Source organism: Harpegnathos saltator, unplaced genomic scaffold, assembly GCF_003227715.2.
Source record: "Harpegnathos saltator strain DR-91 unplaced genomic scaffold, Hsal_v8.6 scaffold498, whole genome shotgun sequence".
Classification (NCBI taxonomy): domain Eukaryota; kingdom Metazoa; phylum Arthropoda; class Insecta; order Hymenoptera; family Formicidae; genus Harpegnathos; species Harpegnathos saltator.
Window position 1 is genome coordinate 806576 of NW_020230313.1, and position 4195 is coordinate 810770.

The 4195-nt window shown below is 51.7% G+C and overlaps 1 long non-coding RNA gene and 2 other non-coding genes across 3 annotated transcripts; 1 reads left to right on the forward strand and 2 right to left on the reverse strand.

Moving 5' to 3' along the window:
- Positions 1 to 528: 528 nt before the first annotated feature.
- On the forward strand, positions 529 to 3580 carry LOC112589392 (uncharacterized). The gene is made up of 3 exons (XR_003113518.1): positions 529 to 848; positions 1164 to 1383; positions 2988 to 3580. It is a non-coding gene; the product is annotated as an uncharacterized LOC112589392 (long non-coding RNA).
- Positions 2139 to 2210, reverse strand: TRNAW-CCA (transfer RNA tryptophan (anticodon CCA)). Its single transcript has one exon. It is a non-coding gene; the product is annotated as a tRNA-Trp (tRNA).
- Positions 3581 to 3855: 275 nt separating the features above from the next.
- On the reverse strand, positions 3856 to 3937 carry TRNAL-AAG (transfer RNA leucine (anticodon AAG)). Its single transcript has one exon. It is a non-coding gene; the product is annotated as a tRNA-Leu (tRNA).
- Positions 3938 to 4195: the final 258 nt, after the last annotated feature.

Genomic DNA, 4195 nt, shown 5'->3' on the forward strand with positions numbered 1-4195 from the left:
CGTGGTGCGCGGGAATTCCCGAGCGCACGGACACGACCCGGGCGAGACCGCGCGCCGTTCCGCGGGCCTGTAGCCCTGCCGAAATTTCCGTCCACGCCGGAGTTAATGAACCAATAAGCAGTGGAAAGAGATCGCCGTGGACCAATGGGCTATGGCGAGTGGCGACGGTGCTTAGGGCCCGCGCGGCTCTTCCTCAAAATTGTGTCTTTCCGATCCACGGCGAACAGCCGACGGTGGGAGGTATCGCGCAAGCGCGACCGCCGCCGCCACCTCGCGGCCGCTCGCCAACTGCACGATGCTGCGCTCCTGCTCTCCAGTCGGTTAAATTGTTGATTATGTCCATTCTGCCCGTTGACTGCAGATTACCGCATGGCCGCGTGTAAATTAGCGGTGACGAGAACGAGCGGGGGACGTAGGTTGGTTGGCTGGTTGGTTGGTAAGAAGGGAATGCGCACGACGCGCATTTCCTTCTCGGCGCCCCACGTCCTTCGTGAACTCTCCTTCGGCGAGCACGATCGCTTCGACGGGAGCGCCTTGCTATTTCGACATCGCGCATGTTCGGAGGAACATGCGTCGTGGTTATCGACGCGAGTTGCGTAAGAAAAGCGACGCCGCTTCTCAGGGTCGCCTGGCTCGTGTCCGACGAGGAACGCGCTCGTCGAGATCTGCATACATATGCACGTGGACAGAGGCGAGGCTATGAGCTCATTTTTTATCTGGTTTTAAGGAGACTGCGCAATAGAATATCATACGCCGCATCATGCGGAAAAAATACTCCGATCGAATCCTCGTGTAACCTTCAAACGGCCGCGTCTCAAGGTGTCGTAAGGCTGGAAACGCGGATGAACGTAAGCAATAAGAAAATCAATCAGTTTCACCGATCAGGTCTCTCAATTATTCAGTGAACCTTTAGCTTGTCGTCCTAATAATAAGCCCAAAACCGTGACTTAATTTTCGGGCTAAAAGCATTTCCCGCGGCTGCCTGAATTATATAACCTTTAAACTTTAAGCAAGAGTTCGTCAGATTCCAGCGTGTTAAGACAGCGTGGGGGGAATGTTTTTTGTCGGAAATACGCTAAAGTCAATTTCTCTCCCACACGTTATCCTCGCATCGTCTGTCAAGCGTGACGCTGCCGCGTTAATTAGCAATGTACTCGTTCCAGTCGGGAATCTCAGGACCTCGGAGGAGCGAGGGCGAGGCGTCAAGAGATCGCGTTGAGAGGCCGGCTGTTGTCACGCGCGGATCCATTTCCATTCACATCCGCGCGTTCACGTTTCCGCCACGTCGGCATTGACAAGCCGGCGACATCGTTGTTATCTCGCCAGCGCGACCATGCAATCCTGTTGAGCGGAAACCGCTTCGGACGAAAGTACGTGCCCTAGGTAATACAAGAGCCCGGACGGCGAGCTCCTCGCGTCGCGTGTTCGCCTAGTACGAGGAGGGGCTAAATGAGACAACCCGCGCGAATGACGCTCAACTGTACGAGAGAGGAGAGAGACACGCCGTTCATGCTGCCCTGGTAAAGCACGGACTGTGTGCGGGATGTGAGCACGCACCGTGCCTTATTGCGAAGGGACGCAGCCGCCGACATGTGCGTCGGCTTCGCCTCGCTTACTCGCCACTGCTCGCTCGTGTGCGTGCGAACACGTGCGGAATAATGCGCAATTCATTTCGCTCGAAGGTCGAGATCGCCCGTCGTTCCCGCGGCGAGTCGGCCGTTTAGGAAGCGACGCGTTGCGTCTGCGAATGCCTCGACCTGATTCCGACCGGCCGAGACCGGACGCGATAAATTTGCAACTGGAGCTACGCACAGTCTCGGATTCTTGAATAACCGAGGACTCGGGCGGCCGAATTTGTCCCGCTTGCGGTATTAGGTCGGATCTTCATCGCTGAATTAGGTGCGCTTTCGGGAAAAAAAAACAAACGCGAATAGCTGGGACTCGGTGGGAAAGAGAGGAGAACCAGCGATGAGGAGCGGACTAATTATCGTTAAGCAGACTCGACTTTCGTTGACTCTCGAATGTTTGCGTTCGCGATATATTTGACGATTTAGAAAAAAAAAAGCTTTTTAATTCGTCACGTGAGGAGGAACGGATGCATCTCGTGAGTTATCTCGCGTGGCAAAAGTTACAGCCTGTGACCCCGACGTGATTTGAACACGCAACCTTCTGATCTGGAGTCAGACGCGCTACCGTTGCGCCACGGAGTCGTGTTATATCGACGCTGTTAAATCGATACTTAAACCTTCCATCCGGAAGACAATGTGATCTCATGCGACATCTGATAGCGATCTGAATTTAATTATCGCACGAGGAGAGTCGCTAAATTCGACGCATTCGCTGCATATCTCGTCGTGTTTTAAAACGCATAATGCAACGCGAAAATGTAACACTTCTTCGGGGATTTATCGAGTTAATCAATGTGTCTGTACAGATACGGCCAGACGAGTCGTTACGCAAAAAGTCACATGTCGTTATAATTTATCCGGTATATAGCGACATAGAAATGCTGATAAAGACGCCACGAGAATGCGAATAAAAAGGACTAAGAAATGTGGATGCAGACGATACTCGTCGCTTTTAACGCCGTTTTGTTTCTCGTTTCAGCGATTCGTTTTCATGTACCGTGTGATATTAAACGCGCACGCGTGTGTATGACGCTAATTACGTTGCTAATTGCAGAATACGATGTAACGGTAAAAGAATTTACATATATTCAGGAAGTAAATGATAACGTAAATGATAACTTGACCGGCCCATTTGCGATACATCGCGATAACTTGCCGATTTCTCTCGTGCGAGCTGCGCGTCGAGCTTGGGCGTGGTCCGTGGTAGCATCTTTTGAATGAAACTTGTATCAGGATACCACGTCGCTCCGGAGCACACTTCCGTTCTCCTTTTTCCGATGTTATGATTATTATTATAGCGGTCGTTTCGTTCTCCCCTTCGCCGTTTCATAAGCGTTCAATAACGATCCCTTTCTACAGAAACGGCAGGAATGGCGAGCCCCCGACGACAACAACGTCAGCAGGATCCCATCTGCTTGCAGGAGCCATGGGGATTCCACGAGTGAGCTTCCGTAAGGAGCATACACACACACACATACTCTTCCGCACCGTATCCCGTCGATTGGAATCCTATTTTGATTTCCTTGAAGGTAAACTATCTGTCTTACATACGGTAACATAATATTCCGAATATTCAAGTCAATTAAAAATCGTCCGAAACGGAGGTCTATTTTGTGTGAAAGAATGACGTCTACGTTTGTGTCGTCCATTTCTAACCAAAGATATCTCGAGTGTGAGATCGTCGATTTCTCAATCGGGCAACAGGTAATTGTCCTTTCCTTTAAAATCTGTCATCGGTCTTGCTATTTTATTGTAAAATCAAACTTCACACGAGCTGCACGCATAATCATAAAATATAAAAGTCTTTATTCTGAAGACAAAATTCAGTAGTAGATATCCGTTCAGTTCATATTCCGTTGATGGTGCTTCGGGCGACGAGCAAGTGCGTGAATTTATCCGCTCTGCGATTTAAGTCCGTTAGGGTCGTACATCATCGCGCCGACAGGTGTCGCCGCACGGCTTTACGAATGGTCATGTGGCGTAGCGTGACAGATGTCGTTACACGACAGGTTGAGCTCCGACCTGCTGGCGACGCATGTTATCCTGTTAGGTGTGAACCACGGCGCCGCGTGCCGACGCAACCCATTGGACCTTCGAGGAAGACGCTATCACTGCGTGTCTCTGCTAATCGCACGCTGCGCGGTCGACGCGCACTGCTGGCGGGGCGGCTCGCGTCAAGTGCGGCGGCCGCGGCCGCTGCGTCGCGTGCGAAAGGAGCAAAAAGAAATGGCAGCGGTGGGATTCGAACCCACGCCTCCGAAGAGACTGGTGCCTTAAACCAGCGCCTTAGACCGCTCGGCCACGCTACCCTGTTGATTACAGCCCGCGGACTTTCCTAGCTACCTCGGGAAACTGGAGCGACGCGTCGCAGTCGTTGCATGACCCTTTATAGAGCAATCGAAGACGGCGTTTGACGTGCGAAACTAGGAAGTAAGATTTTTCATTGATATCATCGAGGCTACATGAGCGTAGGAGCGTCGTTCTGTAATCTGTTTCTTCCCCCCCCCCCCCCCAATCGTCGATAGGTTAAGATAGCGGTCGTCTCGGTAGGACATCGTTCGCGCCAT